We start from the raw sequence: 16,932 nt of genomic DNA, 5'->3' as shown, positions 1-16,932 counted from the left end.
TTTTTGTAGATGTTGTTTTCCAACAAGAGGCTGAAGTGATCACTGTGGGACAGCCTGCCTCAGGCAGAAAAGCAAACTCTGATTCAATTCATGAGAGTTCCGAGGAAAGGCACAGCACCAAAGCTGGGGGCAGGAGGCAGTGGACAAAAAGGAGTGGGGTACAGCTCTCCAAACCATCTCCAGCAGCATCTTTTCCATTTCATGAGTGAGGATTTAAGAGGGGTTTCCTTCCAAGAAGATACTGGTTCTGTCATTTGAGGGGCTGTGAGTGGTGCTGGTGTGATGATGTGGTGACCTGTTACTGGTTCTGACTCAGGGTCACCTGTGGGGACCACTAGGCAGCTTGCAGCATCACAGAGCTGAGGGGCTTCCCAGGATCTGGGTGGGGCTCAGATCCTGACACCTGGGCTCCTGAGGGCATTGTTCCTTCAGAAGTGACATCCATTCAAGTCTGCAACATCTTCACTCTCCCTCATTCAGCACCTACTTAGGGAGCCCCCATCACGTGCTAAGATGAAGCCCCCTAGAAGACCTGAGTCCTATTTTAAGGAGCTCATAATCTAATGCAGGGGTTGGCAATCTTTTAAAATAAAGGGCCAGCTAGTACAGTCATCCCTCGGTATCTGCAGGGAATTGGTTCCAGAATACCCCGCTCCCCATCCCGTGGGTACCAAAATCCACAGATGCTCAAGTCCCATATATAAAATGGTGTAGTATTTGCATATAACCTGAGCACACTCTCCACGTACTTTAAATCATCTCTAGATCACTTATAATACCTAATACAATGTAAATGCTATGTAAATAGCTGCTGGTATGCAGCAAATTCAAGGTTTGCTTTTTGGAACTTTCTGGAACTTTTCCCCCTAATACTGTGTGGTTACTTGAATCCACGGATGCGGAACCCACAGATACAGGGGGCTGACTACAAATATATTTAGCTTTGTGGACCATATAGTGTCTGTTGCAATTACTCAACTCTGCCATTGTAGCGCGAAAACAGCTATAGACAATATGGAAACAGATAGGCATGACTGTGTTCCAATAAAACTCCCTTAAAAACCCAGTTTGGCCCAAGGACTATAGTTTGCTAACCCCTCAGAGAAAGACAAAGTGGTAAATAGATCGTTACAGTAAGTATCATCATGCAGATGTTACACGGTATGTCAGGGGCCCTGATGAGGGAAAAATATTTCTTGTTTAAGAAACTTCCTGAAGAAATCAGCTGGGTGCCTTTGGGAAAGTCACCCTCTACATCTTAGTTTCTCCAGTGGGATATTGATATTACAGAGCTCACAGGATAAATGTGAGGACTTATGCACGTAACATACTGTCTGGGTCATAGTGATATCCATAAACCAACTTGATAAATGTTAGCAATAATAATAGCTATTGTTTTTGAGGGCCTTTTATATGTGCTAGCCACACTTTCATGCACTTCACATATATTATCTCATTTAAACCTCATAACTACACTCTGGGAGATCTATAATCATTCCTTCCATTTTATATATAAGAAAACTAGGAAATAAAGAGGTTAAATAATTTACCTAGTAAGAGCAGAGCCAGGATTCAAAGGCAGAGTCCAGAGCCAGAACTCTAAGCATTATACCCACATTTACCACTGATTTTATATATTTGGCCCCAGTCAAGCCAGGAAGGACAGTTGCTGGTCAGTAGGCTTGTTTCTGTGGACAGCAGGTAATGGGCTTCATTGCTCCCCTCTGGCAGCACAGCCTGAATGTCTGGGTGTGGCAGGAGATGAGTGATGCCCACACCCTATGAGCATGACACCCAAGGGGTAATTCCAGCTATGTCTGTCTCAAGGACTCAAGGGCACAGGTCTGGGTGGTTGTCTTCCAACCCTCTGCACTTTGCAGTAGAGTGTGCTTCTTGTTGTATCAAGCTTCACTCCTCCCCCTTCCTTTCTCCCCTTATCTCTAATCACCAGCTACCTCCTAAAAACAAAGAAAAAATATATAGAGTCCTGTAAGGTGGGTGATGATATCCTTACTCACCAATTTGGAGCCATCTCTTTAGAGTTAAATTTTCATACTGCGCTCACAATTGGGGCAAATGGACCAACTCTGTCAAGAAACAGAGCCATAAGCACTCTGGGCTAAGGATGCCTTCGTCGGCTTCTGACTGATGGCCTCCCAGGGATCGGATGGTCTGACTTGTGATCTGTGCTTTTAAGAGCTAATTGCATGTCTTAACTAAGCTGCTTCAGACCAAGTTACACAAAGTACAATTCCTGGAAGTCTGCCACAGCTTGTCAGAGTAGCAATGCGGAGCTCATCTTACTGGAAATCTCCCTTGGTCTTTGGAAGGAGTTCAGTGTAGCAACAGTTAGGAGCCCTCACCCCCTGGACCACGAGCTTGATCACCAGGCCACGTGAAACCATCAATCCACTCGGCAGGTGTCCCTCTTCTCTCTCCGGGCCCATAATCTGTGCAGGTTTCTGTTGATGAACTTTATCAGACATCTGGTTCTTACTTCAGGGCCATCTCGCCTAAAATCGCCCACTCTTTCCCCTTAAATAAGACATCTTGATGGGTTAGTGACTAATCAGCCCATGCTCACACATAACTGTGGTTTCGTGCATTTGGTATTTTTTAATTTTGGGGGGAATGCTTGGATCCTTGGATCCTTAAAAGGTCTTAACACAGTCAAGCAAATTGTAGCTGGACTTAAATAAAATTATTTACTAGCATGGGCCAGATCAAAGACAGTTTTATCTGGCTCAAGGTCGAAATTCAGAGCACCAGACTCCAGGGAAGAGTCCCGTGTTCAAGGACTGGTGTCTGTGGCTAGCTCGTAATGATAATAACAATAATGATGACAATAATAGATACCACTGATTGAGCTCCTGTGGATCGAAAACCTCTTACGCAACACTTGTCAGCGTCACATTTCTCTTGTTGCAGCTGCTAATGCAATGGCCAGTCCTGCGTGGGATTTGATCCATTTCCCACAGGAACAATCTGACAGTTTCTCACCTCAGATATGTGCATGTGTCACTTGCTTCCTATCCTGGAACTTCGCTGTTGATGCCACTGTAAAACCTCATTCTGCACTCACGCAAGTGCAAGGGAGTTAGTGTCCCATAAGATGGAATGTTGACCAATGCGAGATAGATGACACTGAAGACATTCTTTCTTCTGTCTCTCCCCTGATGGATGGTCCTGAGACACAGCTGGCATGGCTCAAGAGCTCTCAGAGATGCCACTGTGATTAAGCATTATGGGATTGCTTCTATTAGTTATAGCCAGAGTCTTGTGGCTACAGTGTGCTCAGGCTGGAGGATTTCTTGGCACGTGTGGCGGGGAGCTGGTCCCCAGAGCAGGGTCTCTTTAGGACAAGAGGTTCCCTTCGAGTGTGGAAGGCATCAGTTTTAGTAGTGAAGATGAGCTGGATTGGGTTAAGCTGGAATCAGGTGGAGGTAAATTTGCTTCAATACCAAAAAGGCTCAGACCTACATTCTTGACTTTCTGAGGATATTGGCTATTTACTGCCATAAATGTGGAGTAGATTGAATGCTACCTTTTTGCTCTGGAGCGCACCCCCTTTTGCTAGTCCTGGGGTTGGACTGCGTAGCTACTCGAAAACTTTCTGGACCAAGGGCTAATGGAATATCAGGTCTGGGGGGTATGTTTGGATGATTTTACGTGAGCACTTGAGCCAAAGCTCCCACACAGCATCTGAAACCCCAGACAAAATAAAATCAGGACAGACCTCAGGTGTGATAACATCCATCTCCGCCATGACTTTGATGCTGAGCTTGGAATTCAATAATTCCCCATTCATGTTTGGTGGAGATGTACATGCTAACACACGGAGGACAATCAGGAGATGATCTAATCTAGGGGGTTTTCTGCCCGTGCTGACTGCAGGTCCCTCTTCTGCTGGCTTTAACTAGCAATGATTTTACCCAGTAGTCAAAAACGTGGTGTGGCAGAGACAATGCTAGTGTGAGAACACAGGAATATTATATTCCACAATTTCCCTTGCAGTTGTATGTGGCCTCAGATTAGGTTCTAGCTAATGGGAATGTAGGTAGATATATGCTACCTTCAGTCCTGCCCATAAAACTCCATATGCACTCATCCCCTCTTTTTCTCTTTTCCCCTCCACCTAGCTGGAAACCAAGGACCCCAGATGGCTGGAGCCCATGTTGAAAGGAGCTTGGAGGTGGAGGCACCCCAGGGAGGCGCCAGGGGGAGGAACCTGCCTCAGGCCAGGCTGTGTTAAGCCACTGAGATCTGAGATGGCTCGTTACTGGAGCTTAGCTCAGTAACGCTAACAAAGCAAGGAGACAATGCCCTGCCAGCCCCCCTGTCCCCAAATCTCCACAAGATGGTTGGAGAGCATCTCCAGTTGTCTCCTCCGCTGGTACCCCATGTTTCACCAGTTTTTGTCACACTGGATCACGATGGAGGTAAAGGAAGGTTTTACTGATGGGCAGGTGGGTTTCAGAAGAGCAGCCTCCTGTGGGAGGAGCAGAGTTTGTAACTTACTGTGATCATTTACTTCCCTGTGCATACAGGGGCGAGACCTCAGAGAAGCAGCCTGCAAAACTCCAGACCTCTCTCTTGGTTCCATCCGGTGTCCTTTCAAGTCCATTGAGTTTTGTCCTCATCCTTGGTTCCTCTCAAGAACATGAGGTTTCACCCTTCAAATCCCTTAGGTTTTGTAAACTGGAGTGCTCTCGGCTTTCTTTAGGCTGACAGGGTGTGGATTCTGCTGTCTCTGGGAGAGATGTCTCAGGGTGCCATCACCTCCTTCCATCTTCCACAAGGGGCTCATCTGAGAAGCAAGTGCACCTCTCCATGGGGACCGTTGCTTTTTCTCAGAGACAACCCAGCACAGCCTTGTTTGAGAAAAGGACATTTTTCTTTGTAGGAAGTTTTGACCTCGTTGCTTTACCAGTGATTCTTGTCATTAATATGTGGGGCATTTGGCTCTTGTCTGGGCCTGGGTTAGCTCACAAAGGCCACCAGCTGAGCTATAAGTAGCTGACTTTTTGCTACTCAGAGGAAGGGACAACCCCTCCTTTTGGGGAGGAGGATTCCCAAGTTACTCAACTCTGTTAGGGGATTCCCAAGTTATTTCCCAAGCTATGTCCATACTCCTCCCAAAATTATATGTACACACACACACACACACACACACACACACACACACACACACACACCCCTAGAAGGTGGATAAATCCATTCCCGAGCACAGCACACCAGGCACATTCCCACCTCAGAGCCTTTGCCCTTGCTGCTTCCTCTGCCTAGAACACTCTTCCCCAGATCTCTGCCTGGCTTGCTCCTTTCTTCCCTTCAGGCTTGTTGCTCAGATGTCATCTGCTCAGGGAGGTATTCCTTGACTATCCTATAAAATTGCATTCCCCACCTCCCGGCATCTTCTCTCCTTTCCCTGCTTTATATAACTTCGCAGCGCTTATCACCTTCCCACATGCTATCGATTTTATTTGTTAGTGTATTGCCTGTTTCCCTTAAACAACATATGAGCTCCAAGAAAATAGGGCTTTCATCTGTGTTGTTTCACACTCTATCCCCTGCATCTCAAACAATGCCTAGAATATGGCAGACGCTTGATGCGTACTTGTTTCTTTTTTTTAAATTAATTAATTTATTTATTTTTGGCTGCTTTGGGTCTTTGTTGCTGTGCGCGGGCTTCTCACTGTGGTGGCTTCTCTTGTTGTGGAGCACGGGCTCTAGGCGTGCGGGCTTCAGTAGTTGTGGCACGTGGGTTCCAGAGCACAGGCTCACTAGTTGTGGTGCACGGGCTTAGCTGCTCCGCGGCATGTGGGATCTTCCTGGACCAGGGCTTGAACCCATGTACCCTGCATTGGCAGGCGGATTCTTAACTACTGTGCCACCAGGGAAGCCCCTGAATGCTTGTTGAATGAATTAATGATCCCTTTTTACAGATAAAGAAGCAAAGTCTCAGAGGGGGTGGTGAGATTCAGAGCTAGCAAGTGTCAAGAAAGATTTTAAACCCAGGAATTTCCGCTTCAAAGCATGTTTATTTTCTGCTCTGACATCAGCTTTCAGGCATGTGCAATGTGGCCCTGGAGCTGTTATATTGGACATGCAGCCACGAGAAGAATATTTGCTGTCCCACATCAGGCATCAACGAGCTGACTGCTCCAGGGGCCGTGCATGCTTCTGTCTGCAGTGCTTCTGTTCTACCTACGGAGACATTTACCTTGTCATCTGTGGTCTTCTAAATTGCTTCACCTTTCTGTGGATCAAACACCTTGAGCTCCCTATTTGCAAATATTGCCTTTGAGGTTTTCAAGCCATGCTGGAATCCCGTCATGCTTGACGGGACTCTGGTCGGGTGTTCCATGACCCCTTTGGCAACCTCACAATTCTCATCAGCATGCTGTCTGTGCCTTCCTTTCCCAGGCGGCTTGCCTCGGAGGAGGTGACCTGTGATTAGCTGCTCACGTTTTGCTGATCGGGGTTGGAACTGCCAAATTCACCTCACTTCGAGCCATAATGCTTTCCACGGAAGGGATCAAGTCTTGCCTTAAATCAGTGGGGTCTTTAAATAATGCTGATACCTGCATCCAACCCCCAGAGATTCTGATTCAGTTGGTCTGTGCAGCCAAGGCAGGAAATGCTGCTTAGGTTGGCTGTAGAGCGTCTTTCTGAGAGGAGAGGTAAAGAATACAATGTGACTGAAAGCAGAAGCATTTCCGAAAAGTCACTCCTCATCCTCCAATTCTTACTTCCTCGTGTGACAGACTACTAGGACCTGGAGACCTTGGCCTCCTTAATTTCATTGAAGAATTCTGATATATCTGTTTTCCTAGATGGCTTTCTTACTACAAACGATGGCAGCACTAGTGAATATGAGGTTCTCTCCTTTGACCGCACGTGCCTCAGTTTTCTCATCAGTAAAATAGGCATCATAATAATAGCACTGACATTATAGGTTCAAGACTTAAATGAACTAATGTATGTTAGTTAGTAGTTAAGTGTCTGGCACACAGGCATGTATGGGGCAGCTACCATTGTTGTTATTAAGCATCTTACTTATAAAATGCCTTACCCAAAGTCCGTTGTTACAGTAATTGGTATCAGCTCCGACATAACCTTTCAACTAGATCTTGCATGACTCTTCAAGGGCCTTTGCCATGTCTCTGGCACACTCCAAAGGTGTACAAAGAAAGTCTCATCCCATGTCTCTTTAAAACTGAACAACATTATCACAAATTTGGGGTTCACTGCAGAGAATTTCCTGCTTGGGCACCATCCAGTCTCACTTGCTTCTGGACCAGCTTTCTGGGCCTGGTACCATAGTGGTATCTATTCCAGGGATGGCTGTGATCACACCTGCCACACTCAGGACCCCCAGGCCAGTTCTGTGGCCCAGCTTTGTGCCCTAAACTCTGGAGCATGGCTCTACTGGTCCAAGGCTCAGTTTTCTTCTCTCCTTGCTGCAGGCCCAGAAGTGGCTGTGGACAGATGCCACCTGGCCTGTGGAAGTGACCATGGGGGAGGGCAGCAGGAAAGTGAGTGGAGGGGGCCAACATTGGAAGGGCCTGTGTGTGGAGAGCCCAGGGATTGCGGGCTGGTACAGCCAAACTATTTTGTCCAATCACACATAGAAGGATCTCCTGGAACTGGAGTCTGGAAATTAGCTGTGGGAGCCTGGGATGCTGGACCCAGACCAGGGTGTAGCATCCATATCTGCCCATGGCCTGCAGTGGGTGAAACAAGGGCGCCCACCTCAGGGTGAGACCACAACCAAAGTAAGGCAGGTAGTGCAATAGTTGTTCCCATCTGGAGAGAATGACCAAGTGACCCGTGTCTGTGGGCTAGACAGACTAGGTGATCCAGATACCACTTCAGCCTCCTGAAACTGTCGGCTGGGAGTGGGGGCAGACTAAACATTGGGTTGGCCAAAAAGTTTGTTTGGGATTTTCCGTAACTTCTTATGGAAAAATCCGAAGGAACTTTTGGGCCAACCCAATATTTAACAAGAGTAGCCATGTAGTGTGATAAGTTTCATGCCAGGGACAAATAGATGGCTGTGGGCATAAGTCACAGGAGACCCAACCTCATATGGGACTCCCAGTGGCAGCCACTTCCCTCATCTGGGGCTGAAAGCTGTCAGGCCACAAATGCCTGCTTCATGACCACCCCATTCTGCACATGAGGGAAGCGAGGACACCATGCTTGTCTTGAGCTGGGCCTCGTGGGGCTGTCCTGGCCCAGCACCCCTGAGAGGAGGGATTAGGTCATCTTGTTTACCACTGTGTCTCTAGCGCACAGGAAATTACGTGGCCTTAGCAGATGCTTTATAATTATTTGTTGAGTAACTGGATGAATGCATGAACTAATGAATGAATCTCAACACAGCACAATGATGGGAAATCCAAGTAGGTGGTGCCCAGAAGTCCACATGACAGGTAGCTGGCAGGTAGCAGGGCACAGTGTTGTAAATAAGGCAAGCCAAGACACCAGCACTCAAAATTACTGGGATGGGAGTTTGCATCAGGGACCAAGATGGGCACAGAGAGTGGGCGTAATGAGTCTCTGTGAATCATGGCCCAGGACCTGGGCAGGTGTGGGTCTGTGGTTGGGGAATCAGTGGGCCCAGCAGCTGGGAACGGCTGCCAGTGGAGGCAGGGCTGACACAGTAAGGAAAAGACATATGGTCCATTCAAGAGAGAGCCAGTTAGTGAGTAAATTGTTCTGGAAGTGTAATATTTCTGAGGTGGATGCAGAATCCACAGACTTTAACTGTAGATCATGTCATGTTTTCAAACACACTTCTCTGTGTCGACGATTTCACTTATTCTGTAGATTATGCCTGATTCAAGAGCCATAATTCCTGCCGATAAGACTGGAGCCATGTCATTTGGGTTCCCAAGTTGGGTTTGCGGATTGTACCTAAACAGCCATCTCTTCATTTAGGGGAGCTGCGATTTGAAGATGCACCATCAGCGCGGCTGTGGTGACAGACGAGAAACCCCAGGTCTGGCAGGGTCTCCTCGAAGCAGAGCTGGCTATGCACCTGGCAGGCCCTGTCCATCCTTGGGGCTGATGTTATTATCTCATGTGTGGCCTTCTGCTTTGGAGACTGGTGGGTGCCTGAGGCAGCTCGTGTGCTGAGAGAGCAGAGACAGAGTCCAAGATTGGAGGGTCATGTCTAGTACCAAGGACAGCTGCCTCCAAGGCTCCCCAAGCCGTAGTTTACAAGGACCAGCAAAGCGCAGAGACCCTCGGATGCCATGAAACCCAGGCTGACCTCCCAGGGCCCTTGAATATCTGCGTGAGGCAAGGCACCTGCAGGTATAGGGAGCCTGGTTGAGTCAGGCTTCGTGAGGTCTCAAGAGGAGACATGCACAGACAAGCTGCAGTGATGGGAGTTATTACAGGTGTACAGGGGAGTGTGGAGTAGCTCAGATATCTCCTCAACTGACATACACATTCCCTGTGTCTGGAGTTTCTGGGATTGGACCAAGATGCCAGATTCCTAGAGAACCCGCAGTTCAGTATCTAGGGCTAAGGATCTGTTATTTGGGTGATAGGATGTTGAATGGGACTTCATCTGTTTTCTTGGAATTGGAAGTAAAACCCAAAGTTGAAATCAATAGGTGCCATGTGTTCCCACGTTTCTAGACGGGACCACCTGATGCCTCCCTGTGAGGGCACCGTTCACACACTACTGGGCTACAAAAGCAGGAGGTAAGTGGTCTTTGAGGCTGTGAAGGGTTAACACAGGGGCAGAGTGCTGCAGCTTCCCCTTTCCCTTGTCTGGGGGGTGGCCGGGGACAAGGGGTGGTCTATACGCTCCCCCCAGCCAAGTAAGTGGGACTCCAAAGAAGTGGCAGTGTCCTAGAAAAGTGGCAGGGTCCTAGTGGCAGGGTGAGTGGCAGGGTGCCATCTCACCCCGAGCATTTAGTTCTTCCTGAAATGGCAATTCTCAGCATGTCACAGATACACTGGTTAACTCAGTAGGGTAACGGATGGGGTGTATGAGCCCAAAGTTATGGTTAAAATTTTATGAAGATCATTAGCTTTGTATGAGCAAACCACAGCTGTTATTGGGGTATTTTGATGAGTAATACATATACACACACATACACACACATACATACACACACACACACCTACATACGTACTTTTTCTTTATTTTTTTTTTTAAGTAAATTCATTTATTTATTTTTGGCTGTGTTGGGTCTTCGTTGCTGCACGCGGGCTTTTTCTAGCTGTGGCGAGCGGGGGCTACTCTTCGTTGCGGTGCGCGGGCTTCTCACTGCGGTGGCTTCTCTTGTTGCGGAGCACGGGCTCTAGGCGCGCGGACTTCAGTAGTTGCGACACGCAGGCTCAGTAGTTGTGGCTCACGGGCTTAGTTGCTCTGCGGCATGTGGGATCTTCCCGGACCAGGGATCGAACCCGTGTCCCCTGCATTGGCAGGCGGATTCTTAACCACTGCGCCACCAGGGAAGCCCCCATACTTTTTTTCTTTAGATGATTAACCCCTGAGGCAGAAGGTTTATTTTATTCTCCCTGCGCAACCCCCTTAGCCTGCTTGTGTTGAATGCTTAGAAACAATGTCTCAAAGAGACTAAGCAAGCCAGCTCTAACTGACCTTCCAGTGGCTCAAAGTGACAGAGGTTCCTGTGCTCTGTTGCAACGCAGGAGAGAGCACCCCTCTTCTTCCTGTGCTGAGCGGTGTTAGCAGCCAACCTCAAGAGAGCACGCGTGCAATAGAAACTTCTGGCCTCCCTTCAAGGCTCCCCTGTTCCATCTCAGCCACCCTTCCACAGGGCGTGCACCTGCGCTTCCGGGAGAGCTGAACCGGGGGCACTTCTGACTGGCAGAGACACCAGGCTGTCCTCAGAATGGCCCCGTGTCCTGCTAAGGCTTGCTTTCTTTCTTTTTTAATTTTTATTGAGTTATAATTTACATACCATACAATTCACTTGCTTCGCTTGCACAATTCAATGATTTTTGGTATATTTACAGAGTTGTGTCACCACAGGCATAGGTTTGGCCGTGCGGCGTGTGGGATCTTAGTTCCCCGACCAGGGATGGTACCTGGGCCCCCTGCAGTGGAAGTGTGGAGTCTTAACCTCTGGACTGCCAGGGAAGTCCCAGGCTTTCTTACTGAATCTTAGGTGCTGGGATTCCTCTTCCCTTAGGATTAGTTTTCTGCCAGGAAGCTCCTCAGTATTTCATGTAAACAGCCTTTTGCGTGCCTGGCCCCCCCAATCCAATAGATGGAACCTTAAGAATAAGAGCAGTTAATGTTTACAGACTACTTACTACATTCGAGGTACTGTGTTAAGCACTTTACATACTTTAATTGATTGAATTCTCAAAATAACCTTGTTAGTCAAGATTCTTTTGATTGCAAGTCACAGAAACTCCAGCTAAGACCAGCTTAAACATTACAGGCAATGTATTGACTTATGTAACTGAAAACTCCAATCACAAGCACATGCCAAAATTAAACAAACAAAACAGTGACATGGTACCTCTGGAAGGATCTTGGATACTTTTTCTTTTCCTTTTTCAGTTGTAAAATTTGTATTTGTTTATACTAGACAGTGATTATTTTATAATCAGAGAAACTTTATTTAAAAGGGTCTTGTATAGTATTCTCCCGCATTGTTTTGTATATTATAATCAACTGGGACTCTTGTTTTCTGGACTATGATCTCCTCAAGGGCGGAGACTTCTTCTTACATGTCTTTGTAGCCTTTTCCTTGCCTTTTAAATTTGTGCTCAGGGACATGTGTAAAGTGGATTGAACTCATGTGTCTCATAAGAGAAGCTTTTTGCAGTGTCAATTTTTCCAGAAGGCAGATGATAATAAGAAGGTAGTTTACACTTGATCCAATACATGATTTCTCAGGACAAACCATGTAACCTCAAATGGAGGTAATAATCCCAGGTTATTGTGAAGCTCAAATGAGTTAAGAGCCCCATGTGAGCTGTAAAACTGTGCACCTGGCAGTTGGCGGTGACTTGGGTTTATGGAGTCTTCTCCTTCCGAAGCCTCTATCCAAGGTGAGTCATGTCTATTTCTAAATTTTCTAAGAACCATCATTATCTCTTGATGAAAAGAAATGGTAGGAGAGAGAGAGAAGCTGAGAACATCAATTTAGGACACATTATTAATCCCCTGCCTTGAGCACACCCCACACCCACATATCCTACTGTCAGATTGTCAGATTCTCCTGACATCTCATTCTGGAGAGCTTGAAGGGCCATCAAGCTCAGGTTTAAGACTGAGTTCAGGATCTTGCTTCCCAAATGGGTCCTCATGATGTGTTCTCATCCCAGGGAGTGGCGCCTCTTCTACCCTCAACTCCTCTCTTCCGCACGCTCCATATTCAAGCCACTGCTGTTATCCGTCTGCTTTACCTGTTCCACGCCTCTGGAATTTCTTCTTCTCTCCATCTTCACTGCCATGACCCTGGTCCAAGCTACCATCATCCCTACCTCCTCCTTGATCTACCTGGGGAAGGGTTTGCCTTCCTCTAATCAAACACAACTCTGATCATGTCACCTCCCCGCTTAAAACTTTTCAGTGGCTTCCCTCACCCTGAGGATAAAGGCTCCATCCTTAACAAAGCTTATGAAGGCCCTCATGGTAGGGTACCACCTACTCCACCCTCATAGTTTGCCTTTCTTTCTTTCTGCCTCTCCTCCATGAGCTGTCTACAGGCTCCCTTGCCTGCCTCTCCATGTACTGGTCCCCAGGATGGAAGGACATGCCTCTATCTTCCAGTTAATGCTTCTCAATACAGCTCAGCTCAGATGTCACTTCCTCAGCATCTGTCTCTCATTTCGCTGACTAGTTTCATCTGCCTTTTATAGTGTCAGAATTCTATGTCTCTCCTTCTTAGTACTTACTATAGTTCAATTTTACATTATTTGTTTAATTATGTGATTAATATGTCTTTTCAACTCGTCTGTAAGCTCTGTGAGGGTAGTGACTGTGTCTCTTTTCATTCACTGTTGTGTCCCCAGCACACAGCACCCAGCAGACGATTGATATATAGGTGTTGAATGAATACACGCATGCATGTCAGGTACTGTGCCAGGAGCGAGGGATACAAAGACAGATCAAGTGATGCTTCTGCCTTCAAGGTTCTCATAGCCTAGTAGGAGGGACAGCGCAGGTAGACTGATGATTTCAAGGGATCTGTGGAGACCCTCCAAAGAATTGTTTGATGGGGATAAAATGCATATAGAAGGGAATATAAGCAGGCCCAGTCACACCATTGTCAAAAAAATAACTTGTATACACACACACACACACACGCACACACACACAGAGCATATCGTAGCTATATGAAAAATAACAACACTGTTCCTGGAGTCTGAAGACCTAGATATGAATCTGAACTTTTTCTCTTTCACTTAATAGCTCTGAGACCTTGTGCAAGTTATTGATGCCATCTGAACCTCTTCCTTTCCTCATCTGTAAAATGGGTGCTTAATATTGACCTCATGGACTACTCTGAGACTTAACTAGATATATGTCGAAGTGTGTAGAATGTAAATACACATCATGAATATTTGATAGTTGAATTTCTTTTACTTCTGATCACACTGAACCCTGATGATCTACCATCCCACCTAATACAATATTTCAGATGGTGAGTGCCCCGCAGGAGACACCTGGCCTTCTGCCCTTTTGCTCTGTGCCTGCACAGAGGGATCTAGAAAAGATAGCCAGCTGAGTACATGACTCTGCAAACACTCATGACCCCTGGAGAGGAGGTGAAGGTCTTTTTGAGTTTGCCCATTCAGTGGAGTTTGGACACCCTGTTCTTGTTCATTTTCCCCAGTTTGGCCAATCTACTCAAGTTTGAAGCAGAGGAAAGAAGTTTCTTCCCCGCCTCTGCCCTTGTCCTTCCTGGTGGTTTTCCTTGAACCATTAATCACGAAACTACATTCTGAGCCTCCCTGATCGTGGTTCCCGTGTGTGGGCACTAGGCCTCCAGGGCCACGGGTCCAGAACTCCAAGCACCCCGCCCTCTGCTCACCCTTCCCCTCGGCCCGCCTTTCCCCAGGGCCCCACCTGCCTATGTTGCTGTTAACATGGAAGGACAAATGCAGTCCTATATTTCAGAGTCATCTGGCAGATCTGATTAATTTTGGAAATGAACAACGTGAAGATTCATCACAAACTTTCAGGTATGAGCAGCCATAAACAGAACCAGAGCATGGGGCACTATTTATTTATTAAAACAGTAAATTGAAGGGAAATGGGCTATTTATTTTGCACGATGTCTTCCACAGAAGTAATTGGCTCATTAATCACACTCTCACCGTGGTCGCGTTTGGAAGGTCAGGCTCACCAGGGAGATGAAATGGGGTGGTGTATATAGCCCTGGCAGCATGTGGAGCCCCATGAGGCTGTCTCCTGGGGGCCCTGGTGTGTTCTGGGGAGATTCTGTGAGATTCTGTATCACACGAAGGCAGGTAGCTGGGAGGTGGTATGGCGTAGTGGTTAGGGCCACAGACTGGCAACAGGGGGCCTGAGTTCAAATTCTGGCTACTACACTTGCTAGCTGTATGACCTTAGGCAAGCTGTTTAACCTCTGTGCCTTGGTTTCTTCACCTACAAAATGATGCTAGGAATGGTACCTACTTTGTAGGGTACCATGAGTTTAATGGTACCTACCTACTGCAGGTAGGTCAGGTTTGGTGCAGCTATGGGTGTTAGTTGTATTTACTCCTTTGGTCCAGGCAGAGCCTCAGGGTGGGGTGTTCTGGAATGAGTGGAGCTTGGAGCATAAGGTTACTGTGGGGTTCCCACGGCCCCAAGGGAAGCAGAATCGTGTAGGTGAGGCTAAGAGGACAGTCTCTGCAGTCAGCCTCCTTGGGTTCAAATCTAGCCTCTGTCTCTTGCTAGTTATATGTCCTTACAGAATGATTTGACCTCTCTGTGCCTCAGTTTTCTTAACTGTAAAATGGGCATGATAACAGTGCTGCTTGATTGGGTTATAACGGATATGAAAGGAGAAAATAAATGGAAAGTACTTACCTCAGTGCCTGGCCATAGAAGTAATCAAATGTTTTTTGTTACTATAATCATTTTTAGGACTTCCTGGCCTGTGATTTTCCCCCAGACACTGAGCATGGTCCCTGTGAGCACAGCAGGTGAGACACGCACTGAGCTTCAGCCCCCTTCCCTGGCAGGGATGGGGAGGTGGTCAGACCCCAAAGTGGGGAGGGCTGAGGAAAGTGTGCCCACAGCAAAGGCTGGTGCCACAGTGCAGCTGGAGGGTCCATGCGGTTTGGGCAGGTGATGGAATGACCAGGGATTTGGGTTTCTGAGGCAGGGCATGGCACTGGTGAGTAGGTGGTCTCTTGGCACTAGCACCCCAGACAATGAGGGGCTCCAGAGCACCAACCCAGTGGGCTGGGTTTCACGGAGACTCAGTGCCAGCTGGGAGTGGGACTTCTGGAGCAGCACAGGGGCGTGGGGGGTGGAAAGGCAGGATGGAAAGGTTAAATATGTAACATACGTGCACACTTCCCCTCTCTCCGGTCCTCCACCCTGGTGCTCTCGCTTATGGAAGCCAGAGCCTCAGAATCTTTCCTAACACATCACTTCAGGCACCCATGACAACCAAACGCACTCCCATGGACCGGATGTGTTTGCTAGCCCAGCACTACGAGGTCAAAGGCCCATGTAGGCTCTTGTAGAGCATTGATTGAGACCTACTTTAGGCCCCCACATTGCTGGTAGGAGGGACTGAGGCTACGGAGGAGGCCTGAGTCTTGATGACCCTAGAGGGATGGACAGGAGAAGCCAAGGCTGACGACATCCCCCAGGGACTCAAGCCGCGAGTGAGGAGCCCTCTCTCCTTCTCCTCTCTCTTTCACACTGATGAAAGGAATCATCAAATGGGAAAGCGCGTGGTATGGTTCATTTCAGCGAGGAGGCACTCAGAGACTGGGGTGGGGTGGGTGCACTGGGGTGACGGGAGAGGCAGATGGCAGGGCGTCCAGACCAGGGCAAGGCTGAGGTGAGCGCTGGTTATTCCCACTCTCCGCTCTCCTCCAGCCTGCTCTGTGCGTCCGTGGCTCCCGGGCCCCGACCTCCCGTTGGGTTTGACCAAAGGGAGGCTTTGGCAGAATATCTGACAGCGGGAGGAAGGAGAAGTGGAGATGTTCAGCCCTGCCCCCTGAAGGCTCCCTTCCTGCTGCGCTGTTGGTTCCATGGCGGGGGGGGGGGGGGGGTCCCTCCGGGGGGGGTCCCTCCCTTTGGCTGAGGATCCTGTAGGGGAGCCCACTTCCACGGCTGCAGTTAGTGAGCTTGGGAAGCATCCCCCCCTCTGTGTCCCGTTAGCAATAGGAGTGGAAACTTCTGGTCCTGCTATCTTGGGGTGCTTCACCTTACCTGGCCCACACCGCTGAAGAGCTGCTGTTGCCCTCCATAAACTCTCTTCAGTTAGCCCCACCTCACCCCACTTACCTGAGGGCGCCATCTGTTTCCTGCCAAGGTCCTGACTCACACAGAGTACAGAAGGGTCTTTTTGCCCTAATAGGAGAAGGAGTCAGGTTATACCAGGACTATTTCCATGGCCAGGAAGTGCAGATGGACCAGGTATGAGGAGATCATCTTAGGGGACCAGAAAGTATTGGGGAAAATAACCTCCATGCCTCTCCTTGCCTTGGGGATCACTTCCTTACAGTGGCCCTTTAGTAGTTCAATCCCTTTTGGAAATCCTGGTGTGCCTCACCAAGGAACCCAGGGCTGGGATTTGAGTGCCCCCTTCAGACAGAGCACAAAGGGAGCACAGCGCCCCCTAGGGGCTATTGTGAGGGTGGCAGCAGCAGGAGCTGGAAGGTCCCCTAGAAGAGGAAGGGGGAGGGATGGGGGGACGGAGTGGGGAGGGGCTGAAAGGGGGCCAGAATTTAGGCCAC

General features: G+C 48.2%; 1 long non-coding RNA gene across 2 annotated transcripts in view; it reads left to right on the top strand.

The window, feature by feature from the left end:
• LOC309605603 overlaps positions 1-16,932 on the top strand; it is a 186,769-nt gene that overhangs the window by 164,420 nt on the left and 5,417 nt on the right. The window contains exons 3-4 of one of the 2 annotated variants that reach the window (XR_014231429.1): positions 14,126-14,190; positions 15,101-15,159. This is a non-coding gene — a long non-coding RNA (uncharacterized lncRNA). The remainder of the gene's footprint in view (positions 1-14,125; positions 14,191-15,100; positions 15,160-16,932) is intronic. The other variant, XR_014231428.1, reaches the window with a different exon arrangement.

Source organism: Balaenoptera borealis, assembly GCF_965194805.1.
Source record: "Balaenoptera borealis genome assembly, chromosome: 11".
NCBI lineage: Eukaryota > Metazoa > Chordata > Mammalia > Artiodactyla > Balaenopteridae > Balaenoptera > Balaenoptera borealis.
This window is presented reverse-complemented; position numbering and strand designations above follow the sequence as displayed.